The following is an 18,892-nucleotide window of genomic DNA, read 5'->3' on the forward strand; positions in this document are numbered from 1 at the left end:
GGGCGGGCCCAACAAGGTCCCCTTCATGGGCACTATCACTGCTTGCTGTCAGGGAGGCTGCCAGACAATTTTCCATGCACACTCTGGGCTGGGGGGCAGTCAACCACCAGTACACACAGCAGAACCTAAACCCATACCATTATTGCTAAGCAGCAAGACAGGGGCCCATTGCACTCCCACGGGGCCTTTTTAAATGCAATCCATAACCCGGATTTGCCAGGAACCCTTCTTACTCCTCCTACTTGCATGTGACACTGGGCTTAGGATCTGCATAGGAAACACACACACAAGCACACACCTACCTTTGTTGCCTGCAGATGCCTCCTTGGCTGTCCCCAAACGGTATCAAACCAACACCCACGGGAAGCTGTAAGCATAGAGGACATGCCTGCACCCCATTGGACTTACCTGTGTGGGTTAAATCCGGGTTATTTGACAACCTATGGCGGTGATGGTTCTGCTCAGGCAGAGCAGTGCTGATGCTCCTCATAAAGCTGTCGCTGCTGTGAAGGTTCTAGGTGACATCACAAATCCCTATGGTTACATACACAACAAAGCTGGGTTGTTGTTGTTTACACTCTGCAAGGCCTGTGGAAGTGAGTGACATCATAGCACTGTAGTTCTGAGGGTTCTAGATGGATGCAACAATCTCCTGTTGCTTCTATGAAGGCCATAATAGACGACATCACCAAACAGCTCCATAGTCACATACACAGCAAAGGAGAGATGTTGTTTACACCTAGTGATGTCAGTGGTATTGAGTGACATCACAGCACAGTGCTAAGGCTCCTGGGCCTGGACACAGCAGCGGCTGCAATATCTCAACGGAGAATACGTTTATATATATGTGTGTGTGTGCGCGTATATATATATATATATATATATATATATATATATATATATATATATATATTTCTCCGCCGAAATCACTTTTAAACCCATTTCCACCTTTTTTTCCCTTCTCTTCCTCTTACTTTTTTTTCACGTTTTTTTACGTTTTTCTCCTTTTCGCCTCTTTTCTGGGCGTATTATTCTTCTTTTTCTTCTTTTTTTTCGTCTAATGCATACCCCATCAGTGCAGCAATGCTTATTCAATACCGCCAGCAGATGGAGACACTGGGGGATAATTTTCTAAGGATTTATACTGATTTTTCCTGTCTGAATTTGTCGCACAGAAAGTTGCAGGCCAAATATGTGTGACATTTCTGCGACTTTAGCTTCTAGAGCATTTTTACAACATTATACATAGGTGCTGAATACATAAAAAGCGACTGTTCAGCGACAGACAAGTCGCATCGGCTGAAAGTAGGCCAGAATGTCAGTCCATGTTGGAGCAGGTTTAGATACAGTCTAAAGTATAGATCTCAAAGTCTGTGCACAGAATTTAGCAAGGGCCTCGCACCTTCTGATGCATCAGGTAGGTGCACAATAGCATAGCCTAACCCTCTGTACTTTGGTCTATATTGATGCGGGACATAGACAGCCAGCTGATGACCAATCCATTAGTGCAATGGATGGCTGGAAGCATTTGTCTTTGCCTTTGCAATACCACAGAAGCAATGCATGGTCAATGTACAGCAATGACACACCTGTGTGAACAGCCAGGAGACCCCCCCCCCCCATGTTATGTTACATAGTTACATAGTTAGTACGGTCGAAAAAAGACATATGTCCATCACGTTCAACCAGGGAATTAAGGGGTAGGGGTGTGGCGCGATATTGGGGAAGGGATGAGATTTTATATTTCTTCATAAGCATTAATCTTATTTTGTCAATTAGGAACATTCAGCACCCACCCGCTATCAAGGCAGCTGCCTATCATGTCATGCCCTACCTGCACAGGTGTGCTGGCTACTCAAATGATCCAATTAAGGAGGCCATTTAGTCAGCAGCAGCAGAAGTCCTGTGCCTGGACGCTCCAACAGGGGCCAGACACAAGCAGAAGCAGAAGCAGCAGAAGCAGCAGCAGCACCACCTTTTGTTTTTTGGCTGCAGCAGCAGCAAGGCCCACAGGGCTGGCTAGCTGGCTAGCCAGCAAGCAGGTAGCAATGAAAGTAGGAATCTTTCTTTTTAACCCTGTAAGGGGGTGGTGCACTGTACCCGAAGATACTGCCATATCGGGTCAATGCATAGGGCGACGGAAGCAAGCTTCGAAATCGGCCCCCGTTCTCAAAAATCCATTTAATATATGGTCCCCAGATAGGGGACGTATCAGATATTAAACTGATAAGAACAGATACTACACTTGATCTTAGCCAAAAGGCCGAGAAGCGATAACCGTGAAAGGGGCGGGCCCAACAAGGTCCCCTTCATGGGCACTATCACTGCTTGCTGTCAGGGAGGCTGCCAGACAATTTTCCATGCACACTCTGGGCTGGGGGGCAGTCAACCACCAGTACACACAGCAGAACCTAAACCCATACCATTATTGCTAAGCAGCAAGACAGGGGCCCATTGCACTCCCACGGGGCCTTTTTAAATGCAATCCATAACCCGGATTTGCCAGGAACCCTTCTTACTCCTCCTACTTGCATGTGACACTGGGCTTAGGATCTGCATAGGAAACACACACACAAGCACACACCTACCTTTGTTGCCTGCAGATGCCTCCTTGGCTGTCCCCAAACGGTATCAAACCAACACCCACGGGAAGCTGTAAGCATAGAGGACATGCCTGCACCCCATTGGACTTACCTGTGTGGGTTAAATCCGGGTTATTTGACAACCTATGGCGGTGATGGTTCTGCTCAGGCAGAGCAGTGCTGATGCTCCTCATAAAGCTGTCGCTGCTGTGAAGGTTCTAGGTGACATCACAAATCCCTATGGTTACATACACAACAAAGCTGGGTTGTTGTTGTTTACACTCTGCAAGGCCTGTGGAAGTGAGTGACATCATAGCACTGTAGTTCTGAGGGTTCTAGATGGATGCAACAATCTCCTGTTGCTTCTATGAAGGCCATAATAGACGACATCACCAAACAGCTCCATAGTCACATACACAGCAAAGGAGAGATGTTGTTTACACCTAGTGATGTCAGTGGTATTGAGTGACATCACAGCACAGTGCTAAGGCTCCTGGGCCTGGACACAGCAGCGGCTGCAATATCTCAACGGAGAATACGTTTATATATATGTGTGTGTGTGCGCGTATATATATATATATATATATATATATATATATATATATATATATATATATTTCTCCGCCGAAATCACTTTTAAACCCATTTCCACCTTTTTTTCCCTTCTCTTCCTCTTACTTTTTTTTCACGTTTTTTTACGTTTTTCTCCTTTTCGCCTCTTTTCTGGGCGTATTATTCTTCTTTTTCTTCTTTTTTTTCGTCTAATGCATACCCCATCAGTGCAGCAATGCTTATTCAATACCGCCAGCAGATGGAGACACTGGGGGATAATTTTCTAAGGATTTATACTGATTTTTCCTGTCTGAATTTGTCGCACAGAAAGTTGCAGGCCAAATATGTGTGACATTTCTGCGACTTTAGCTTCTAGAGCATTTTTACAACATTATACATAGGTGCTGAATACATAAAAAGCGACTGTTCAGCGACAGACAAGTCGCATCGGCTGAAAGTAGGCCAGAATGTCAGTCCATGTTGGAGCAGGTTTAGATACAGTCTAAAGTATAGATCTCAAAGTCTGTGCACAGAATTTAGCAAGGGCCTCGCACCTTCTGATGCATCAGGTAGGTGCACAATAGCATAGCCTAACCCTCTGTACTTTGGTCTATATTGATGCGGGACATAGACAGCCAGCTGATGACCAATCCATTAGTGCAATGGATGGCTGGAAGCATTTGTCTTTGCCTTTGCAATACCACAGAAGCAATGCATGGTCAATGTACAGCAATGACACACCTGTGTGAACAGCCAGGAGACCCCCCCCCCCCATGTTATGTTACATAGTTACATAGTTAGTACGGTCGAAAAAAGACATATGTCCATCACGTTCAACCAGGGAATTAAGGGGTAGGGGTGTGGCGCGATATTGGGGAAGGGATGAGATTTTATATTTCTTCATAAGCATTAATCTTATTTTGTCAATTAGGAACATTCAGCACCCACCCGCTATCAAGGCAGCTGCCTATCATGTCATGCCCTACCTGCACAGGTGTGCTGGCTACTCAAATGATCCAATTAAGGAGGCCATTTAGTCAGCAGCAGCAGAAGTCCTGTGCCTGGACGCTCCAACAGGGGCCAGACACAAGCAGAAGCAGAAGCAGCAGAAGCAGCAGCAGCACCACCTTTTGTTTTTTGGCTGCAGCAGCAGCAAGGCCCACAGGGCTGGCTAGCTGGCTAGCCAGCAAGCAGGTAGCAATGAAAGTAGGAATCTTTCTTTTTAACCCTGTAAGGGGGTGGTGCACTGTACCCGAAGATACTGCCATATCGGGTCAATGCATAGGGCGACGGAAGCAAGCTTCGAAATCGGCCCCCGTTCTCAAAAATCCATTTAATATATGGTCCCCAGATAGGGGACGTATCAGATATTAAACTGATAAGAACAGATACTACACTTGATCTTAGCCAAAAGGCCGAGAAGCGATAACCGTGAAAGGGGCGGGCCCAACAAGGTCCCCTTCATGGGCACTATCACTGCTTGCTGTCAGGGAGGCTGCCAGACAATTTTCCATGCACACTCTGGGCTGGGGGGCAGTCAACCACCAGTACACACAGCAGAACCTAAACCCATACCATTATTGCTAAGCAGCAAGACAGGGGCCCATTGCACTCCCACGGGGCCTTTTTAAATGCAATCCATAACCCGGATTTGCCAGGAACCCTTCTTACTCCTCCTACTTGCATGTGACACTGGGCTTAGGATCTGCATAGGAAACACACACACAAGCACACACCTACCTTTGTTGCCTGCAGATGCCTCCTTGGCTGTCCCCAAACGGTATCAAACCAACACCCACGGGAAGCTGTAAGCATAGAGGACATGCCTGCACCCCATTGGACTTACCTGTGTGGGTTAAATCCGGGTTATTTGACAACCTATGGCGGTGATGGTTCTGCTCAGGCAGAGCAGTGCTGATGCTCCTCATAAAGCTGTCGCTGCTGTGAAGGTTCTAGGTGACATCACAAATCCCTATGGTTACATACACAACAAAGCTGGGTTGTTGTTGTTTACACTCTGCAAGGCCTGTGGAAGTGAGTGACATCATAGCACTGTAGTTCTGAGGGTTCTAGATGGATGCAACAATCTCCTGTTGCTTCTATGAAGGCCATAATAGACGACATCACCAAACAGCTCCATAGTCACATACACAGCAAAGGAGAGATGTTGTTTACACCTAGTGATGTCAGTGGTATTGAGTGACATCACAGCACAGTGCTAAGGCTCCTGGGCCTGGACACAGCAGCGGCTGCAATATCTCAACGGAGAATACGTTTATATATATGTGTGTGTGTGCGCGTATATATATATATATATATATATATATATATATATATATATATTTCTCCGCCGAAATCACTTTTAAACCCATTTCCACCTTTTTTTCCCTTCTCTTCCTCTTACTTTTTTTTCACGTTTTTTTACGTTTTTCTCCTTTTCGCCTCTTTTCTGGGCGTATTATTCTTCTTTTTCTTCTTTTTTTTCGTCTAATGCATACCCCATCAGTGCAGCAATGCTTATTCAATACCGCCAGCAGATGGAGACACTGGGGGATAATTTTCTAAGGATTTATACTGATTTTTCCTGTCTGAATTTGTCGCACAGAAAGTTGCAGGCCAAATATGTGTGACATTTCTGCGACTTTAGCTTCTAGAGCATTTTTACAACATTATACATAGGTGCTGAATACATAAAAAGCGACTGTTCAGCGACAGACAAGTCGCATCGGCTGAAAGTAGGCCAGAATGTCAGTCCATGTTGGAGCAGGTTTAGATACAGTCTAAAGTATAGATCTCAAAGTCTGTGCACAGAATTTAGCAAGGGCCTCGCACCTTCTGATGCATCAGGTAGGTGCACAATAGCATAGCCTAACCCTCTGTACTTTGGTCTATATTGATGCGGGACATAGACAGCCAGCTGATGACCAATCCATTAGTGCAATGGATGGCTGGAAGCATTTGTCTTTGCCTTTGCAATACCACAGAAGCAATGCATGGTCAATGTACAGCAATGACACACCTGTGTGAACAGCCAGGAGACCCCCCCCCCCATGTTATGTTACATAGTTACATAGTTAGTACGGTCGAAAAAAGACATATGTCCATCACGTTCAACCAGGGAATTAAGGGGTAGGGGTGTGGCGCGATATTGGGGAAGGGATGAGATTTTATATTTCTTCATAAGCATTAATCTTATTTTGTCAATTAGGAACATTCAGCACCCACCCGCTATCAAGGCAGCTGCCTATCATGTCATGCCCTACCTGCACAGGTGTGCTGGCTACTCAAATGATCCAATTAAGGAGGCCATTTAGTCAGCAGCAGCAGAAGTCCTGTGCCTGGACGCTCCAACAGGGGCCAGACACAAGCAGAAGCAGAAGCAGCAGAAGCAGCAGCAGCACCACCTTTTGTTTTTTGGCTGCAGCAGCAGCAAGGCCCACAGGGCTGGCTAGCTGGCTAGCCAGCAAGCAGGTAGCAATGAAAGTAGGAATCTTTCTTTTTAACCCTGTAAGGGGGTGGTGCACTGTACCCGAAGATACTGCCATATCGGGTCAATGCATAGGGCGACGGAAGCAAGCTTCGAAATCGGCCCCCGTTCTCAAAAATCCATTTAATATATGGTCCCCAGATAGGGGACGTATCAGATATTAAACTGATAAGAACAGATTTTTTTTTTTTTTTTTTTTATCTAAAGCCGAGGAACGTGCTTTCGATTCACCCAAAGTGCAAGAAAAAGTGCAAACGTGTTACACTAAAAAAACGTGCACAAAGGATGCGGTCTATCGCAAGCCCTTCTCCGATAGGAGAGAGGCCCCCCAACAAACCTTACCCTTCGCCTCCGGACCAAAAGGTTCCTGCGAGGTTCCAGGTTCGATGCCCCTTTTCGCCGAAGCTACTAGGGGACCACAAATGCTCCCGGCATCCCCCTTGGCGTTAGCCAAGGTATCTGCCCGCAGAGCCGATTACGGTAGGTACCCTGCCAAAGCAGGAGTACCCGGGGTGTTTGCAGGGAGGTGCGGAACCTAATGGCCACACACACCTCCCCTAGACCGCCAGGAGGGACACCCAGAAGGGCTACCGCATCCTGACAAATCCTGTGAACACACAACACGCAAAAAGTGACACAGTGAGACAAAAAAGAAATAAATAAGTGAATGTGTGCAGATATACTGCCCGGACATCCGGCCGGATCTATAAAAATTTCTCTGATCCTAGCCAGAAGGCCGGGAATCAAGAGGTGAGTGCCACAAGGTGAAGAGATTATGGTGCCCGTGCTTCAACCCAGTGAGTCTATTCTCCCAGTGAGTTTCGGCACCTCGGGGTCACCACTCCCCGAGGCACAAAAGTACCTCGGCTCTAGACCCTCTCAGCCTCATGGCGAGACCCGGAGGGAACAGGTCACATCGGGGCAGCCGTCGAGCTGATTCCTCAGAACCAGCCCCGGAAAGCCCTGGTACACCTGCATCCTCCATGCAGCACCCATCCCCACCAGCATGAAAACTGATAAGAACAGATACTACACTTGATCTTAGCCAAAAGGCCGAGAAGCGATAACCGTGAAAGGGGCGGGCCCAACAAGGTCCCCTTCATGGGCACTATCACTGCTTGCTGTCAGGGAGGCTGCCAGACAATTTTCCATGCACACTCTGGGCTGGGGGGCAGTCAACCACCAGTACACACAGCAGAACCTAAACCCATACCATTATTGCTAAGCAGCAAGACAGGGGCCCATTGCACTCCCACGGGGCCTTTTTAAATGCAATCCATAACCCGGATTTGCCAGGAACCCTTCTTACTCCTCCTACTTGCATGTGACACTGGGCTTAGGATCTGCATAGGAAACACACACACAAGCACACACCTACCTTTGTTGCCTGCAGATGCCTCCTTGGCTGTCCCCAAACGGTATCAAACCAACACCCACGGGAAGCTGTAAGCATAGAGGACATGCCTGCACCCCATTGGACTTACCTGTGTGGGTTAAATCCGGGTTATTTGACAACCTATGGCGGTGATGGTTCTGCTCAGGCAGAGCAGTGCTGATGCTCCTCATAAAGCTGTCGCTGCTGTGAAGGTTCTAGGTGACATCACAAATCCCTATGGTTACATACACAACAAAGCTGGGTTGTTGTTGTTTACACTCTGCAAGGCCTGTGGAAGTGAGTGACATCATAGCACTGTAGTTCTGAGGGTTCTAGATGGATGCAACAATCTCCTGTTGCTTCTATGAAGGCCATAATAGACGACATCACCAAACAGCTCCATAGTCACATACACAGCAAAGGAGAGATGTTGTTTACACCTAGTGATGTCAGTGGTATTGAGTGACATCACAGCACAGTGCTAAGGCTCCTGGGCCTGGACACAGCAGCGGCTGCAATATCTCAACGGAGAATACGTTTATATATATGTGTGTGTGTGCGCGTATATATATATATATATATATATATATATATATATATATATATATATATTTCTCCGCCGAAATCACTTTTAAACCCATTTCCACCTTTTTTTCCCTTCTCTTCCTCTTACTTTTTTTTCACGTTTTTTTACGTTTTTCTCCTTTTCGCCTCTTTTCTGGGCGTATTATTCTTCTTTTTCTTCTTTTTTTTCGTCTAATGCATACCCCATCAGTGCAGCAATGCTTATTCAATACCGCCAGCAGATGGAGACACTGGGGGATAATTTTCTAAGGATTTATACTGATTTTTCCTGTCTGAATTTGTCGCACAGAAAGTTGCAGGCCAAATATGTGTGACATTTCTGCGACTTTAGCTTCTAGAGCATTTTTACAACATTATACATAGGTGCTGAATACATAAAAAGCGACTGTTCAGCGACAGACAAGTCGCATCGGCTGAAAGTAGGCCAGAATGTCAGTCCATGTTGGAGCAGGTTTAGATACAGTCTAAAGTATAGATCTCAAAGTCTGTGCACAGAATTTAGCAAGGGCCTCGCACCTTCTGATGCATCAGGTAGGTGCACAATAGCATAGCCTAACCCTCTGTACTTTGGTCTATATTGATGCGGGACATAGACAGCCAGCTGATGACCAATCCATTAGTGCAATGGATGGCTGGAAGCATTTGTCTTTGCCTTTGCAATACCACAGAAGCAATGCATGGTCAATGTACAGCAATGACACACCTGTGTGAACAGCCAGGAGACCCCCCCCCCCATGTTATGTTACATAGTTACATAGTTAGTACGGTCGAAAAAAGACATATGTCCATCACGTTCAACCAGGGAATTAAGGGGTAGGGGTGTGGCGCGATATTGGGGAAGGGATGAGATTTTATATTTCTTCATAAGCATTAATCTTATTTTGTCAATTAGGAACATTCAGCACCCACCCGCTATCAAGGCAGCTGCCTATCATGTCATGCCCTACCTGCACAGGTGTGCTGGCTACTCAAATGATCCAATTAAGGAGGCCATTTAGTCAGCAGCAGCAGAAGTCCTGTGCCTGGACGCTCCAACAGGGGCCAGACACAAGCAGAAGCAGAAGCAGCAGAAGCAGCAGCAGCACCACCTTTTGTTTTTTGGCTGCAGCAGCAGCAAGGCCCACAGGGCTGGCTAGCTGGCTAGCCAGCAAGCAGGTAGCAATGAAAGTAGGAATCTTTCTTTTTAACCCTGTAAGGGGGTGGTGCACTGTACCCGAAGATACTGCCATATCGGGTCAATGCATAGGGCGACGGAAGCAAGCTTCGAAATCGGCCCCCGTTCTCAAAAATCCATTTAATATATGGTCCCCAGATAGGGGACGTATCAGATATTAAACTGATAAGAACAGATTTTTTTTTTTTTTTTTTAAAACCTCAGATAAGGGATGAAAGTACTCAAAACAATACTTTCAAAACTGGCATTACAAACTTTCTGTAACACACAACCCTCTCATCATCGGGAACTTTATTTATAATCAAAAACAGACAAAATTACAAGTACATGAAAAACATCAAGATAAATCAACAGAATGAATCCATTTTTTCGTTTTCCAAATACCCTCCGCATCAATCCCACCCCTCCTAGCATCCCACAAATAACACAAATAAAGCTTTCCTAACACCATCCTCACACTATTATTTACACTTATTTCCTTTCTCAAAAACAAATAAACATTCCGAACATCCCATAAGACTTCTTTAATACACGACAACAATAACCACAACACTCTTTCATTCTGACCACCACTCACACATAATCCAAACATCATCATTTCATAATACAAAAATTCCACACCTGTTAATTCCTTGCACAAAGGCCCAAGTTTTCTCACAACCTCACGAGCATACTTACAATTCCAAAAAAGATGAATAACACTTTCAAAACCATTACAATTCTCCCTAGGACACACATCACATCTCACCAAACCCCTTGCTTTCTGAAACTCTCTCACTGGCAACACCCCATGCAAACTTTGCCATACAATCTCCTTTTGCTTATTAGACATACCATCCATCCTCACTTTCTTCCAAACTTTTTCCACATCCGCTCCTCTCACAGAATTAATATTACATACAACCTCTTTACTCTCAATCATTTTCATCACCAAACGTTTATTCTTCAAAACACTCACCTCTTCTTCTATCAACTCAAATTTCTCCAAAAACCTCACAACCCACTCATACCATTTAGGAACCTCAAAAGCAATAGGCCTATTCAAATCCCTCTCACACCACTTCAACCTGACAAAAAATCTACCAGCCAGAAATCTTGTCATACAGGACACCTTTCTATCACTCCCAATAATAGCTAAAATAAAAACTAAAATATTCACTCCAAAGTACACCTCCAAATTTGGAAAACTCATACCACCCTTCTTCCAATTTTTCACCACTATTTCTCTCCTCAACCTCTCAACTTTAGAACCCCAAAAAAAGACAAACAGAACCCTGTTCAAGCTCCTCAAACCCATATAATGGGGAGGAAAAATCATAGCAACATACAGAAAAATTGGTAACACAACACTTTTAATAACTACAATCTTCCCAATGAAGGAAAGACTTCTCAAACTCCAATAATTTAGACGCAACTCCACCTTCTTTTTCGCCTCCTCCCAACTCTCTTTCCCATCCAAATCGTCACTAAACTTAATCCCCAACACTTTAATAGACCCCTCCACAACATTCACCCCAACATCTCTACTTAATCTACTCTCACCAAAACACTTACATTCACTCTTTAACCAATTAACCTTAAAAGCAGATGCACCACAAAAAATAGACACTAAAAGTTTCACCCTCCTCACAGCGGACTCAGAATCACACAGGACACATACATCATCCATATAAGCATTAACTTTAAACTCCCTTCCATCACTACCAGGAATGCGTACACCTCTCACTATCTTATCCCTCCTAATCATACATACCAGAGGCTCAATAGCACATATAAATGCCACTGGTGATAAAGGACACCCCTGCCTAACCCCTGAGAACACATTCACTCTTCTCCCCACACATCCATTAACAAGCATCCTACTATATATTTTATCATACAAACTCCTAACTCTCCACACAAAGTCACTCGGAAAACCCATACGCAACAACACCCTGAACAAGAAACTATGAGACAGCCTATCATACGCTTTTTCAAAATCTAATGACAACAAACACACATCTTGCTTCCTACTCTTACAATCCCACAAACAATCTCTCAACAAACACAAACTCTCCTGTATACGACGTCCAGGCACAGCACAAAACTGATCATCACCCACCACGCTTTCAACAACATCTCTCATCCGATTGGCAATAATTTTCGCATAGATCTTATAATCACAATTAAGTAATGTAATTGGACGCCAATTCTTTAAACTTTTTAAATCCCCTTTTTTCGGAATCAGCACAACCACACCCCCACGCATACTCTCCGCAACCTCCATATTCTCCCACATAAACTGACACACTTCAACTACATCCTTCCCCACCACATTCCATAACAACCGATAAAATTCCACAGGCAAACCATCCTCACCTGGAGTCTTATTTGCTGACATTTTCTGCACTACATCCCAAACTTCCTCACTTGATATACCACGCATAACAAAAGCCTGCTCAGCCTCTCCAAGTTTCCTTTCCAACACACTCAATACCTCATTCTCCAAATTCTCATCCCTCCACTTCTCTCCATACAATTCTTCATAAAAAACTGCAACTTCCTCACTCACACCATCACCAGACACAACACTACCATCCTCTTTCACAATCACATCAATAACCGGCTTTTTTGAAAAAACTTTTTTGAAAAAATAACGTGAACATTTTTCATCATGTTCCCTCTTATCTAATTTAGCTCTATACATAATACTCCTCCCTTTCTCCAACACAAACTCATTAATGTCCCTTTTAACACTCACAATTTCATTCTGAACATCCACACCACAGTCTCTCAATCTATACAAAAAGGATAGACGGGCATTTAACTTAACATATTGTTCCCTCTTAATAGCAGCAATTTTATAACCAAAAGACCTAAAAAAGGATTTTGTTTTCTTTTTAACCCATTCCCACCACAAAATAATGTTATCAAACTCACTTTTCCTTTCACGCCATTTTTTATATATGCATTCATACTGGTCTCTCACATCCACACTATCTAAATGTTTAATATTCATCTTCCACAAACCTCTCCCATACACAGCATTCTGACCCACATCAATCTCACACAGCAAAGACTCATGGTCCGAATAACAAACAGACCTCTGTCTGTAACTTAATGCATTAACATTCTCAGACAAAAAACAATAATCTAACTTAGAGTGAACATTCCCCCTATCTGCATGATAAGTGCATAAATTAGGACTAACTTTGCATAAATCCTGAATATCTTTAAACCTAAAATCTGAAACTAACTCAAATAATTTTCTTCCTGATATATCAAATGCTTTCTTACATAAGTCCACATTCATATCTCCAACTAAAATAATAGGTATTTTACCTTGAACATAAAATTTTAATTTCTCAAACAAATTTTTTCTTTCATTTTTGCATGCAGAAGCATACACATTTATAACACGAAACATAATACCTTTATAACATAAATTAACAGAAATACACCTACCAGGCTCAATAACTAAATAACTTTCAACAGAAATTTCAGGTGATTTAATTAAAACACCCACACCATCATTCTTATTCACTGAACTCCCAGACCACACACACCGACCATACACCCATTCATCCTGACTTACTGCGAACTCAATACCACATTCCTGCAAACAGAAAATTGAAGCATTCTCTTGTGCTAAAAAACTTAAAATAGCAGCTCTCCTAGCCTTATTTTTAAATACTCTCACATTTTGAGAACAAATAATAATGCTCATAACTATATACAAACACAAAGCAGGTATAACATAACCATTAGAAAATAGGTGATTCACTACCTGATATCATTTGCATATCAAGTCCCGGCAAACCTATTGAGAACACATAGTAAAACACAAAGCAGGTATAACAAAGTCATTAGAAAACAGGTGCTTCACCACCTGATAACATTTCATATCAAGTCCCGGCATATCTATTCACCACTTTCAGCAGTCTCCATAATGTCCGTTTCCAGCACTTCAAATGTGTTCCTGGTTTCTGGCGCCAAATTCGTACTCTCCTCACCACGTCTTTTTTTGGCGGACTTCCCACCATGCACCAGCTTGAAGCCATCATTATTTTCATCCTGGACATTATGTTTCCCACCACCCTCCCTGTTACACAAACTAGTCTCTCCAGAGGACTGAAACTCCTCTATGTTAGCAGGATCAGAGGGATGAACAGATTCAGCTGTGTGAACAGGGCTCTGCACTCCCTCAATCACCTCCTCCAGCTTCCTAAAGGCATCAGCCACAGCAACTTGTACATCCACAGGTTTCTGAGGAATAACTTTCAGTTTTTGAGGGGCCAACTTCCTCACAATTTCCGCCCCTCTTGCAGCACTTGCATAGCTTGGTCTTTTTGTACCAGGACAGTCTTTATAAACATGCCCTTCCTCACGGCACAGGTCACATTTTTTTGTGTTGGGGCAACTCCCCGCATGGTGACCAGTACCATTACAGTTCCGGCACACCTGTCCCTTAAGGCAGCTCTCTTTCACGTGGCCAAAAGAAAAACAATTGCGGCAATAATAAGGCTGTCCAGCATAGGATAAATATCCCCTATGTCCAGCAACTGAAAAACTAGCTGGGGGATGTTTAAAGCCACCAACACAACTGGGATCCACTTTCAGTTTCACAACAAATTTATATTTGCAATTAAAGATTCCCAGTACATTGGTCTGTTTTTCACCTCCACGCACAGAGTCACAATATTGGCGCAGAAAACTTTCAATTATAGCCACATCCGTGAAAGGGTTATAAACATGCACAAGGACAGTTTTTTCTTGAAACCCAAACAAAGGAGTAATCTTCACTCCCTCCATCATGGGGTCCTTGCTGAAATTTCTCAAACGTTCATAAACATCAAGGCACCTACCTTCCTGCTCAAAGGTGACCTCATAAGAACCCTTGCGAGGAGCCTCATTAACGCTGAATATTTCTGACTTGTCCACTCCAAGCTTCAGCATGATGATGTCCCGAACCAGGTAAACAACATTGTTCTTCACAGCACTTCCGGGATCCACCTCCAAACGAATGGTATTCTTCAGACCAGCCATCTCTCCAGGCAGAACTGTCGGCACGAAACCACAGAAAGAGAATCCCTTCCAGCAAACTGGGTAAACCCAGAGATCGCACCCTCAGGCGAGACCAAGGCAACTGCACTTGATCTTAGCCAAAAGGCAGAGAAGCGATAACCGTGAAAGGGGCGGGCCCAACAAGGTCCCCTTCATGGGCACTATCACTGCTTGCTGTCAGGGAGGCTGCCAGACAATTTTCCATGCACACTCTGGGCTGGGGGGCAGTCAACCACCAGTACACACAGCAGAACCTAAACCCATACCATTATTGCTAAGCAGCAAGACAGGGGCCCATTGCACTCCCACGGGGCCTTTTTAAATGCAATCCATAACCCGGATTTGCCAGGAACCCTTCTTACTCCTCCTACTTGCATGTGACACTGGGCTTAGGATCTGCATAGGAAACACACACACAAGCACACACCTACCTTTGTTGCCTGCAGATGCCTCCTTGGCTGTCCCCAAACGGTATCAAACCAACACCCACGGGAAGCTGTAAGCATAGAGGACATGCCTGCACCCCATTGGACTTACCTGTGTGGGTTAAATCCGGGTTATTTGACAACCTATGGCGGTGATGGTTCTGCTCAGGCAGAGCAGTGCTGATGCTCCTCATAAAGCTGTCGCTGCTGTGAAGGTTCTAGGTGACATCACAAATCCCTATGGTTACATACACAACAAAGCTGGGTTGTTGTTGTTTACACTCTGCAAGGCCTGTGGAAGTGAGTGACATCATAGCACTGTAGTTCTGAGGGTTCTAGATGGATGCAACAATCTCCTGTTGCTTCTATGAAGGCCATAATAGACGACATCACCAAACAGCTCCATAGTCACATACACAGCAAAGGAGAGATGTTGTTTACACCTAGTGATGTCAGTGGTATTGAGTGACATCACAGCACAGTGCTAAGGCTCCTGGGCCTGGACACAGCAGCGGCTGCAATATCTCAACGGAGAATACGTTTATATATATGTGTGTGTGTGCGCGTATATATATATATATATATATATATATATATATATATATATATTTCTCCGCCGAAATCACTTTTTTTTCCCTTCTCTTCCTCTTACTTTTTTTTCACGTTTTTTTACGTTTTTCTCCTTTTCGCCTCTTTTCTGGGCGTATTATTCTTCTTTTTCTTCTTTTTTTTCGTCTAATGCATACCCCATCAGTGCAGCAATGCTTATTCAATACCGCCAGCAGATGGAGACACTGGGGGATAATTTTCTAAGGATTTATACTGATTTTTCCTGTCTGAATTTGTCGCACAGAAAGTTGCAGGCCAAATATGTGTGACATTTCTGCGACTTTAGCTTCTAGAGCATTTTTACAACATTATACATAGGTGCTGAATACATAAAAAGCGACTGTTCAGCGACAGACAAGTCGCATCGGCTGAAAGTAGGCCAGAATGTCAGTCCATGTTGGAGCAGGTTTAGATACAGTCTAAAGTATAGATCTCAAAGTCTGTGCACAGAATTTAGCAAGGGCCTCGCACCTTCTGATGCATCAGGTAGGTGCACAATAGCATAGCCTAACCCTCTGTACTTTGGTCTATATTGATGCGGGACATAGACAGCCAGCTGATGACCAATCCATTAGTGCAATGGATGGCTGGAAGCATTTGTCTTTGCCTTTGCAATACCACAGAAGCAATGCATGGTCAATGTACAGCAATGACACACCTGTGTGAACAGCCAGGAGACCCCCCCCCCCATGTTATGTTACATAGTTACATAGTTAGTACGGTCGAAAAAAGACATATGTCCATCACGTTCAACCAGGGAATTAAGGGGTAGGGGTGTGGCGCGATATTGGGGAAGGGATGAGATTTTATATTTCTTCATAAGCATTAATCTTATTTTGTCAATTAGGAACATTCAGCACCCACCCGCTATCAAGGCAGCTGCCTATCATGTCATGCCCTACCTGCACAGGTGTGCTGGCTACTCAAATGATCCAATTAAGGAGGCCATTTAGTCAGCAGCAGCAGAAGTCCTGTGCCTGGACGCTCCAACAGGGGCCAGACACAAGCAGAAGCAGAAGCAGCAGAAGCAGCAGCAGCACCACCTTTTGTTTTTTGGCTGCAGCAGCAGCAAGGCCCACAGGGCTGGCTAGCTGGCTAGCCAGCAAGCAGGTAGCAATGAAAGTAGGAATCTTTCTTTTTAACCCTGTAAGGGGGTGGTGCACTGTACCCGAAGATACTGCCATATCGGGTCAATGCATAGGGCGACGGAAGCAAGCTTCGAAATCGGCCCCCGTTCTCAAAAATCCATTTAATATATGGTCCCCAGATAGGGGACGTATCAGATATTAAACTGATAAGAACAGATACTACACTTGATCTTAGCCAAAAGGCCGAGAAGCGATAACCGTGAAAGGGGCGGGCCCAACAAGGTCCCCTTCATGGGCACTATCACTGCTTGCTGTCAGGGAGGCTGCCAGACAATTTTCCATGCACACTCTGGGCTGGGGGGCAGTCAACCACCAGTACACACAGCAGAACCTAAACCCATACCATTATTGCTAAGCAGCAAGACAGGGGCCCATTGCACTCCCACGGGGCCTTTTTAAATGCAATCCATAACCCGGATTTGCCAGGAACCCTTCTTACTCCTCCTACTTGCATGTGACACTGGGCTTAGGATCTGCATAGGAAACACACACACAAGCACACACCTACCTTTGTTGCCTGCAGATGCCTCCTTGGCTGTCCCCAAACGGTATCAAACCAACACCCACGGGAAGCTGTAAGCATAGAGGACATGCCTGCACCCCATTGGACTTACCTGTGTGGGTTAAATCCGGGTTATTTGACAACCTATGGCGGTGATGGTTCTGCTCAGGCAGAGCAGTGCTGATGCTCCTCATAAAGCTGTCGCTGCTGTGAAGGTTCTAGGTGACATCACAAATCCCTATGGTTACATACACAACAAAGCTGGGTTGTTGTTGTTTACACTCTGCAAGGCCTGTGGAAGTGAGTGACATCATAGCACTGTAGTTCTGAGGGTTCTAGATGGATGCAACAATCTCCTGTTGCTTCTATGAAGGCCATAATAGACGACATCACCAAACAGCTCCATAGTCACATACACAGCAAAGGAGAGATGTTGTTTACACCTAGTGATGTCAGTGGTATTGAGTGACATCACAGCACAGTGCTAAGGCTCCTGGGCCTGGACACAGCAGCGGCTGCAATATCTCAACGGAGAATACGTTTATATATATGTGTGTGTGTGCGCGTATATATATATATATATATATATATATATATATATATATATATATATATTTCTCCGCCGAAATCACTTTTAAACCCATTTCCACCTTTTTTTCCCTTCTCTTCCTCTTACTTTTTTTTCACGTTTTTTTACGTTTTTCTCCTTTTCGCCTCTTTTCTGGGCGTATTATTCTTCTTTTTCTTCTTTTTTTTCGTCTAATGCATACCCCATCAGTGCAGCAATGCTTATTCAATACCGCCAGCAGATGGAGACACTGGGGGATAATTTTCTAAGGATTTATACTGATTTTTCCTGTCTGAATTTGTCGCACAGAAAGTTGCAGGCCAAATATGTGTGACATTTCTGCGACTTTAGCTTCTAGAGCATTTTTACAACATTATACATAGGTGCTGAATACATAAAAAGCGACTGTTCAGCGACAGACAAGTCGCATCGGCTGAAAGTAGGCCAGAATGTCAGTCCATGTTGGAGCAGGTTTAGATACAGTCTAAAGTATAGATCTCAAAGTCTGTGCACAGAATTTAGCAAGGGCCTCGCACCTTCTGATGCATCAGGTAGGTGCACAATAGCATAGCCTAACCCTCTGTACTTTGGTCTATATTGATGCGGGACATAGACAGCCAGCTGATGACCAATCCATTAGTGCAATGGATGGCTGGAAGCATTTGTCTTTGCCTTTGCAATACCACAGAAGCAATGCATGGTCAATGTACAGCAATGACACACCTGTGTGAACAGCCAGGAGACCCCCCCCCCCCATGTTATGTTACATAGTTACATAGTTAGTACGGTCGAAAAAAGACATATGTCCATCACGTTCAACCAGGGAATTAAGGGGTAGGGGT

General features: G+C 44.4%; 5 non-coding genes and 1 pseudogene across 5 annotated transcripts; all 6 read right to left on the minus strand.

Annotated features, from left to right (window-relative positions):
• Nucleotides 1-2,084: 2,084 nt before the first annotated feature.
• LOC130324124 (U2 spliceosomal RNA) lies at nucleotides 2,085-2,275 on the minus strand. Its single transcript, XR_008869240.1, has one exon. It is a non-coding gene; the product is annotated as a U2 spliceosomal RNA (small nuclear RNA).
• Nucleotides 2,276-4,370: 2,095 nt separating this feature from the next.
• On the minus strand, nucleotides 4,371-4,561 carry LOC130324135 (U2 spliceosomal RNA). Its single transcript, XR_008869249.1, has one exon. It is a non-coding gene; the product is annotated as a U2 spliceosomal RNA (small nuclear RNA).
• A 2,086-nt stretch (nucleotides 4,562-6,647) lies between these two features.
• LOC130324133 (U2 spliceosomal RNA) lies at nucleotides 6,648-6,833 on the minus strand. Its single transcript, XR_008869248.1, has one exon. It is a non-coding gene; the product is annotated as a U2 spliceosomal RNA (small nuclear RNA).
• A 693-nt stretch (nucleotides 6,834-7,526) lies between these two features.
• On the minus strand, nucleotides 7,527-7,686 carry LOC130324134 (U2 spliceosomal RNA; annotated as a pseudogene).
• Nucleotides 7,687-9,778: 2,092 nt separating this feature from the next.
• On the minus strand, nucleotides 9,779-9,968 carry LOC130324132 (U2 spliceosomal RNA). The gene has a single exon (XR_008869247.1). It is a non-coding gene; the product is annotated as a U2 spliceosomal RNA (small nuclear RNA).
• Nucleotides 9,969-16,984: 7,016 nt separating this feature from the next.
• Nucleotides 16,985-17,175, minus strand: LOC130324136 (U2 spliceosomal RNA). Its single transcript, XR_008869250.1, has one exon. It is a non-coding gene; the product is annotated as a U2 spliceosomal RNA (small nuclear RNA).
• Between the last annotated feature and the right edge of the window lie 1,717 nt (nucleotides 17,176-18,892).

Source organism: Hyla sarda, unplaced genomic scaffold (genome assembly GCF_029499605.1).
Source record: "Hyla sarda isolate aHylSar1 unplaced genomic scaffold, aHylSar1.hap1 scaffold_2595, whole genome shotgun sequence".
Lineage (NCBI taxonomy): Eukaryota > Metazoa > Chordata > Amphibia > Anura > Hylidae > Hyla > Hyla sarda.